At 32.1% G+C, this 10,000-nt stretch overlaps 1 protein-coding gene across 1 annotated transcript in view; it reads left to right on the forward strand.

Moving 5' to 3' along the window:
- Positions 1–10,000, forward strand: part of LOC119607613 (transforming acidic coiled-coil-containing protein 1-like) — a 73,490-nt gene that overhangs the window by 933 nt on the left and 62,557 nt on the right. The window lies entirely within an intron of this gene.

Genomic DNA, 10,000 nt, shown 5'->3' on the forward strand with positions numbered 1-10,000 from the left:
ATTTTTTTTGTAGTTTAATTTTAACTGAAACTAAATTAAAACTGAACTGGAACTGCACTACAACTCAATTAGAACTGAACTAGAACTGAACTAGAACTAAACTAGAACTGAATTAGAACTGAACTAGAACTGAACTAGAACTGAACTAGAACTGAACTAGAACTGAACTAGAACTGAACTAGAACTGAACTAGAACTGAACTAGAACTGAACTAGAACTGAACTAGAACTGAACTAGAACTGAACTAGAACTGAACTAGAACTGAACTAGAACTGAACTAGAACTGAACTAGAACTGAACTAGAACTGAACTAGAACTGAACTAGAACTGAACTAGAACTGAACTAGAACTGAACTAGAACTGAACTAGAACTGAACTAGAACTGAACTAGAACTGAACTAGAACTGAACTAAAACTGAACTAGAACTTAACTAGAACTGAACTAGAACTGAACTAGAATTGAACTAAAACTGAAATAGAACTGAACTGGAATTGAACTAAAACTGAACTAGAACTGAACTAGAACTTAACTAGAACTGAACTAGAATTGAACTAGAACTGAACTAGAACTGAACTAGAACTGAACTAGAACTGAACTAGAACTGAACTAGAACTGAACTAGAACTTAACTAGAACTGAACTAGAACTGAACTAGAACTGAACTAGAACTGAACTAGAACTGAACTAAAACTGAACTAGAACTGAACTAGAACTGAACTAAAACTGAAATAGAACTGAACTAAAACTGAACTATAGCTGAACTTAAACTGAACTATAACTGAACTAGAACTAAAACGTGAAGTGTATAGAAAATCCATCACATTCATAACCACAAACCCTACTTGTTACCATTTCTCTTTAATTCAACTTGTAAGAGAATAATTTCTAAATTAATAAATTCTATTACTCTTAAATAAACAATTTAAATTAGTCATCGTTAGTATCGAGTCAATAAACCATATTTAATGCGTACTACAGAGTATTTTTGTAAAAGCCACATTCTCAACTATTTTAAAATGCAAACAACTAAACATTCAGCCAATTAACCAACTTCCCCACAAGTCAAACGAGCGTCATATACAATTGATTAAGCCAACAATATTTTCTTTATTTATAACGTTACTTTTTTGTTTTTAAGTAAATTCTTTTCATATTTATATCTATTTTTTTTTTTTTAACAATAATTATGGTGTTAAAAAGAATTAAAGAGGAGTATAAACCCACAGATGACCTTAAGTTTTTAGTATTAAATGTTAACTTAGGCTTTTTTTAGAATACAAAACGGCCTTTAAGTATTTGATTTGTTTACAGGGAAAGCTAAAGAAGCGATATTTTATGAGTAACTAGTTGAATAAATTATCTTTCGAAGGCTAGTTGATAGTTCAATTTATACTTTCGTTTGATTTTTCAATGAATCACTTAATCGTTTGGTGTTAGTCATGACATGTTATATATTCTCAATGGCAAGACGAGTTTTTTAGGTTTTGATATCTCAAGTTATTTCAAGCGTATCACTTGCATAACTGGAGTATTAAAATTTAATATCAGTGATTTAAACAATTTATTTTTAAGTTATCAAGAGGGTATTGAATAGTTCGGGCTTTTGTTTTAATCGGTAAATCCAGAAGAACTGAACCAAGAAAAGAACTGGGACTGAAGTACAACTAAACTAGAACTGACTAGAACACAACCAAAGCTGAAATGGACTAGAACTGAACTAAAACTAAACTTGATGTGAACTAGAACTGAACTAGATCTGAACTAGAACTGAACTAGAACTGAACTAGAACTGAACTAGAACTGAACTAGAACTGAACTAGAACTGAACTAGAACAACTGAAATGACTAGAACTGAACTAGAACTGAACTGAGAACTAGAACTAGACTGAACTAAACTGAACTAGAACTGAACTAGAACTGAACTAGAACTGAACTAGAACTGAACTAGAACTGAACTAGAACTGAACTAGAACTGAACTAGAACTGAACTAGAACTGAACTAGAACTGAACTAGAACTGAACTAGAACTGAACTAGAACTGAACTAGAACTGAACTAGAACTGAACTAGACTGAACTAGAACTGAACTAGAACTGAACTAGAACTGAACTAGAACTGACTGAACTAGAACTGAACTAGAACTGAACTAGAACTGAACTAGAACTGAACTAGAACTGAACTAGAACTGAACTAGAACTGAACTAGAACTGAACTAGAACGAGAACTGAACTAGAACTGAACTAGAACTGAACTAGAACTGAACTAGAACTGAACTAGAACTGAACTAGAACTGAACTAGAACTGAACTAGAACTGAACTAGAACTGAACTAGAACTGAACTAGAACTGAACTAGAACTGAACTAGAACTGAACTAGAATGAACTAAACTGAACTAGAACTGAACTAGAACTGAACTAGAACTGAACTAGAACTTGAACTAGAACTGAACTAGAACTGAACTAGAACTGAACTTAGAACTGAACTAGAACTGAACTAGAACTGAACTAGAACTGAACTAGAACTGAAACTAGAACTGAACTAGAACTGAACTAGAACTGAACTAGAACTGAACTAGAACTGAACTAGAACTTGAACTAGAACTGAACTAGAACTGAACTAGAACTGAATAGAACTGAACTAGAACTGAACTAGAATTGAACTAGAACTGAACTAGAACTGAACTAGAACTGAACTAGAACTGAACTAGAACTGAACTAGAACTGAACTAGAAACTGAACTAGAACTGAACTAGAATGAACTAGAACTGAACTAGAACTGAACTAGAACTGAACGAACTGAACTAGAACTGAACTAGAACTGAACTAGAAACTGAACTAGAACTGAACTAGAACTGAACTAGAACTGAAACTAGAACTGAACTAGAACTTGAACTAGAACTGAAACTAGAACTGAACTAGAACTGAAACTAGAAACTGAACTAGAACTGCCGAACTAGAACTAACTGAACTAAAACTGAATTGACTGAACTAGAACTGAACTAAACTGAACTAGAACTGAACTAGAACTGAACTAAACTGAACTAGAACTGAACTAGAACTGAACTAGAACTGAACTAGAACTGAACTAGAACTGAACTAGAACTGAACTAGAACTGAACTAGAACTGAACTGAACTAGAACTGAAATAGAACTGAACTAGAACTGAACTAGAGCTGAACTAGAACTGAACTAGAACTGAACTAGAACTGAACTAGAACTGAACTAGAACTGAACTAGAACTGAACTAGAACTGAACTAGACTGAACTAGAGCTGAACCAGAACTGAACTAGAACTGAACTAACTAGAACTAAACTAGAACTGAACCAGAACTGAACCTGATATAACAGTCCTAGAACTGAACTAGATTTAAACCAGAACTGAACTACAATTAGAACTAAAACTGAAATAGAACTAAACTAGAACTGAAAAATATCATCCTAATTTACAAAATTAGCGAAAAATTAATGTTTTTTATTATTATTTTGCTTTAATGTCATCATCGAAAGAAAAATTAACTTAAAAAGAAAAACACTTTTGGCACTAAACATGGGAAAAAGTGAAATGGTTCACTATTTTGGTTCTTTGTCTTGTATTCAAATTATACTGGCATATTATTTAAATTTGTTTCTACTTTTTTGAATACAGAACCAATTTAACGCTTTATTTTTACTTTATTCCATTCTATCCATCTAACAAATCAACCAAACAACCGACAATTAGTCTAGTATTTTAAAAACCTTTTAAAGACAAAAGAGAAAGAGCGGCAACAAAAAGTAAGAGAATATTGAAGGTATTGTGCCAGTAGAAAACCCAATCATTAATTGTAATCTTTAGCAAATATTGAAAATAATTTTTTTTTTTTTCAAAAATACAAAAGCTTATAGACGAGAGCTTCATTTGTTTGCTGGTTGCTTACTTATTCTAGCCATCTGTATTTATCATCAACATGGTTCAGTTTGATTATTTATTGATGGACTACTGACGTCTTCTATAAACGATCTTTTATTTCGGTTTTTTTTTTTTTTTTTGTAAAATATTCAAAATCCGCGTTGTCGTGTGTTCGTCCGCCGTTTTTCTATATTTGTTTGTTTTATAAATTTATATTTGTAAAATCATATGCATTTTTGAATTGAATATTTTGTTTTGGCCACATATATGGACTACAATATTTGTGCGTTAATTTGTATTTACTCAGTATTTTGGTGGCTATAGACTCTCTAAAGACTTTTTCGGTTTAAAATTTTAAATACAAAATTTTGTTGTACATATTTACTGTGCCAGTTAATTGTTTAAATATTTATTGTAAAATACAAAATTAAATGGACGCATAAAAATCATTTTGTGATTTTTAAGAAAAATAATATAGAAAAAATATTAAAAAATATAAAAATCACCTTGACTTATATTTGGAGAATTTCTTTTGCCAAATAATATTTTTAATTGAAAAAATCATGTTTTGTGTTTGAATAAATAATTATTGACATTGATAAAAGTACAAGAAAATAAATTTTCATTATGGGAAATCGAGGCGCCAAAACAAAACAACCGTCACCAGAAAAACAGGTATTATTTTGAAATAATTTTCTTTTATTTAGACAAACATTTGATGATGCACTTACATTAGTCATTAACTGAGACATTTAATTGGTATTCTCTCATTCGAAAATAGCTTTAAAGGCATATTGTAAATAATTTGAAAGGACAAATGTTTTCTAAAATTTAGATTTAAAAAATATTTGATTTTGTACTCTTCATATAATGTTTGTAATCAAAAAAGATGTGATCAGTGGTTAACAATTGTCTTGTCTAAAAATAGATAAGTGGTCGCAGATTAACGCCCTTTTTTCAATAGTTACATTACTTAATTAAAACCTTAGTTCCGAAGTACTTTACCTTTGTACCTGTCTTGGTGAGTCCCCAAAAGACTTGCAAAGAACACTCATGTGACAACTTTGGTACAAGCTATGGACTATGTTTTTGAGTCCATAAATAGGCTCTTTTGATACTACATGCCATCAGTGATACACTGTGCTTTAAACAACAATCAACTATGAGTAACACCTAAACACTCTCAAAATCACTTAACTCAAATTCAAACCAATACGTAAGTTATTCGGATTTATAATGAACTAGAGCTGAACTAGAACTGAACTAGAACTGAACTAGAACTGAACTAGAACTGAACTAGAACTGAACTAGAAACAGAACTGAACTAGAACAGATCTGAACTAGAACAGATGAACTGAACTAGAACTGAACTAGAACTGAACTAGAACTGAACTAGAACTGAACTAGAACTGAACTAGAACTGAACTAGAACTGAACTAGAACTGAACTAGAACTGAAACTAGAACTGAACTGAAAATGAACTGAGAACTGAACTAGAACTGAACTGAACTAGAACTGAACTAGAAACTGAACTAGAACTGAACTAGAAACTGAACTAGAAAGAACTGACTAGAAGTGAACTAGAACTGAACTAGAACTGAACTAGAACTGAACTAGAACTGAACTAGAACAGAACTGAACTAGAACAGAACTGAACTAGAACAGACTGAACTAGAACTGAACTAGAACTGAACTAGAACTGAACTGAAACTGAACGAACTGAACTAGAACTGAACTAGAACTGAACTAGAACTGAACTAGAACTGAACTAGAACTGAACTAGAACTGAACTAGAACTGAACTAGAAATGAACTAGAACTGAACTAGAACTGAACTAGAACTGAACTAGAACTGAACTAGAACTGAACTAGAACTGAACTAGAACTGAACTAGAATGAACTAGAACTGAACTAGAATTGAACTAGAAACTGAACTAGAACTAGAACTAGAACTAGAACTGAACTAGAACTGAACTAGAACTGAACTAGAACTGAACTAGAACTGAACTAGAACTGAACTAGAACTGAACTAGAAACTGAACTAGAACTGAACTAGAACTGAACTAGAACTGAACTAGAACTGAACTAGAACTGAACTAGAACTGAACTAGAACTGAACTACGAACTGAACTAGAACTGAACTAGCAGGACTGAACTAGAACTGAACTAGAACTGAACTAGAACTGAACTAGAACTGACTAGAACTGAACTAGAACTGAACTAGAACTGAACTAGAACTGAACTAGAACTGAACTAGAACTGAACTAGAACTGAACTAGAACTGACTAGAACTGAACTAGAACTGAACTAGAACTGAACTAGAACTGAACTAGAACTGAACTAGAAACTGAACTAGAACTGAACTAGAACTGACTAGAACTGAACTAGAACTGAACTAGAACTGAACTAGACTGAACTAGAACTGAAACTAGAACTGAACGAGAAACGGACTAGAACTGAACTAGAACTGAACTAGAACTGAACTAGAACTGAACTAGAACTGAACTAGAAACTGAACTAAGAAACTGAACTAGAACTGAACTAGACTGAACTAAGAACTGCACTAGAACTGAACAGACGGAACTAGAACTGAACTAGAACTGAACTAGAACTGAACTAGAACTGAACTAGAACGAACTAGAACTACTAGAACTGAACTACTGAACTAGAACTAGAACTAGAACTGAACTAGAACTGAACTAGAACTGAACTAAACTGAACTAGAACTGAACTAGAACTGAACTAGAACTGAACTAGAACTGAACTAGAACTGAACTAGAAACTGAACTAGAACTGAACTAGAACTGAACTAGAACTGAACTAGAACTGAACTAGAACTGAACTAGAACTAAACTAGAACTGAACTAGAACTGAACTAGAACTGAACTAGAACTGAACTAGAATTGAACTAGAACTGAACTAGAACTGAACTAGAGCTGAACTAGAACTGAACTAAACTGAACTAGAACTGAACTAGAACTGAACTAGAACTGAACTAGAACTGAACTAGAACTGAACTAGAACTGAACTAGAACTGAACTAGAACTGAACTAGAACTGAACTAGAACTGAACTAGAACTGAACTAGAACAGAACTAGAACTGAACTAGAATTGAACTAGAACTGAACTAGAACTGAACTAGAACTGAACTAGAACTGAACTAGAACTGAACTAGATCTGAAATAGAACTGAACTAGAACTAGAACTGAACTAGAACTGAATTGGAGTTGAATTAGAACTGAACTAAAGTTGAACTAGAACAGATCTGAACTAGAACTTAACTAGAACTGAACTAAAGCTGAACTAGAACTGAATTGAGCTGAATTAGAACTGAACTATAAGAGTACTAAGACTAATCTAGAACTGCACTAGATTTAAACAAGAACTGAACGAGGATTAAACTAGCGTTCCTCTTCATCAATTATGCTTCATGAAGACATATAACTTGATTACAACCTCATCATAGTTCGCTTTGATCTTAATGAAGTTTCGAAGGCAGAAGTTGATTCGGTACAAACATAATTAGTAGAATGAGAAATAAACAGGGTTGCCGTTGTACCCATGAAGGTTCCAATGGTTATGATTTTTAACTAAAGTTTTAGATTGTGTTTGATTGTGTTTCTGATTTTTTTTTAATTTTGCAGAAAATATATACTTTTTTTATACATAATTTAATGAATTTTAAGCAAATTAAACTAAAAATTGCAAAACTAAATATTATTATTGTACCAATAACAAAGTTTATAATAATGATTAAAATTAAATTACATTTATTGAGGGAGGTTCAGCCAATAAAATAATACACGATCACACTAAAAATCTGATTATACTCACATCCACCCTCATATAAACAAATGGAAAAATACTCACCAACACAACCACCAAAAAGATAAAAAAACGGAGAAACGATTTGTCAGTTGAGGAGACAGGAACCCCAAAACCAGAAACAACAACAACAAAACATGGGGTCATAGAATTTAAAGCATTGCAACAATTTTAAACAAACACATGTCTAGAGTAATTCGAAAAATGAACTATAATAAAAACAACAACAAGAGTAGTGGCAACAAATAAAAAGCCTAAAAATAGTATTTTTATATTTTTTGTTAAATTTTTTTATTTGTTGCAACAAGAAGGAAACGCATTCAATTACCCTCTATAAGTGTAATTTAAATACAGCATCTCCATCTATTATAAACTCCTCTTGGTATAAAATGCATTTTCTGGTGTTTAATTTTATTATAAAGACACGAGTATGTAGTTTGAATGAAGTTCCGTATAATGTTTGTTGTTGATGTTGTTGGTTCTTCCTATTTGTTTCTATAGTTTTTTGAAGAATATGAAATGAACTTTGTAAATGAACTTTTAGGAAGTGAGTATTCCCCCATTTGGGCACCAACGCCAAAACTGTAGACAAAGAAAACGACACGTATTTTTATTATAATTCATTTTCATTTATTTTCATTTTTATTTTACTTTATACTCCAAGTAACACATGTTGTTGTTGATGTGTTTTTTTTATACATATTTACTATGCTGGATATTTGTTATTTGTCGTATTTTTAAAATGTGTGTTCAAGTATATTTTTTTTGCTTTTTTTTATCTTGTTATTTTGGTTTTTGTTTATGTTCCAATTTCTTCTTTGTTTTTCTTCGTTGAAGTCATCCATAATAGTTGTACACAATATGCGTGTTGTAAACAAATTGCCAAAAACAAAATCTACTAAAATTTTGATTTGTTGGCTAAACAACTTTTTGAATTGAATGTACAGTGAGTGTCAAAAGTACAGATTTCTTAAAATTTATTATTTAAATCTGTGCAAAAGCAAATTGCTATTAATCTCCTGTATATCTGAACTAAGTTCTTAGATAGCAGGTGGCTGGGTTGTTCATACTAAAAGGCCGATTTCTAAGACACCAAAGGTATCGAATGCCAACGTCCGCAGGATTCGCAGGAGTACTATGACCGTAAACAGCAGAGCACACTATATTTCACGAAACTAGGAGCAGTAATTGATGCCGTAGTACAGTACATAGAAAAATCCTTCGATAGCTAACTGTATACACATGCAGTCTGGATTGCGTCAACACGTCATCAACATATACCTGACACAAACAACAGACGAGCCTGAGACTGAAATTGTCGGGAACTGTGAAACACTAATTCTAGAACAGCTCTTATCCATATGTGACTTCACAGAGGGCTCGAAACTGGGAAATAAAACGGGCATGTGCATCTACTTGGAAAGCCCAGAAACTAAAATGTAATACCGTTTACATAATCAGAAAACTAGCTGCTTCCCGTAGGAAATCCATACAATAACGAAATGTATAAAATAATTTGGAAAGAAAATGGCACCAACAGATGTTAACAGAAAGCAATTATCTGATAAGGTTATATCTAACACGGTATCAGACTGTAAGTGCGTCATAATCGGTAACATTCTTCCAGTAGTAAACTCTGCATCATATGGGATCAAAGTCATTTTGGATAATTGGCAACTTGAGAAAGTTAAATCAACGATTATAAAACAGTTCAATGCAACAGGAGCCAAGTTATAGACAAGGGCGTGAGAATTTCAAAGGTCCATTTGGAATAAAACAAGGATCCAATGGGATGACCTCAGGAAAACTGATTAAAAAACTCTAAGGACTAAGTTAAGCTAATAGATAGATAGATAGATCTAGATAGATAGATAGATAGATAGATAGATAGATAGATAGATAGATAGATAGATAGATAGATAGATAGATAGATAGATAGATAGATAGATAGATAGATAGATAGATAGATAGATAGATAGATAGATAGATAGATAGATAGTAGATAGATAGATAGATAGATAGATAGTAGATAGCTAGATAGATAGATAGATAGATAGATAGATAGATAGATAGGATAGATAGATAGATAGATAGATAGATAGATAGATAGATAGATAGATAGATAGATAGATAGATAGATAGATAGATAGATAGATGCGTAGATAGATAGATAGATAGATAGATAGATAGATAGATAGATAGATAGATAGATAGATAGATAGATAGATAGATAGATAGATAGATAGATAGATAGATAGATAGATAGATAGATAGATAGATAGATAGATA

Source organism: Lucilia sericata, unplaced genomic scaffold, assembly GCF_015586225.1.
Source record: "Lucilia sericata isolate MDLA Ls3-8-SP2 unplaced genomic scaffold, ASM1558622v1 Contig000719F_arrow, whole genome shotgun sequence".
Lineage (NCBI taxonomy): Eukaryota > Metazoa > Arthropoda > Insecta > Diptera > Calliphoridae > Lucilia > Lucilia sericata.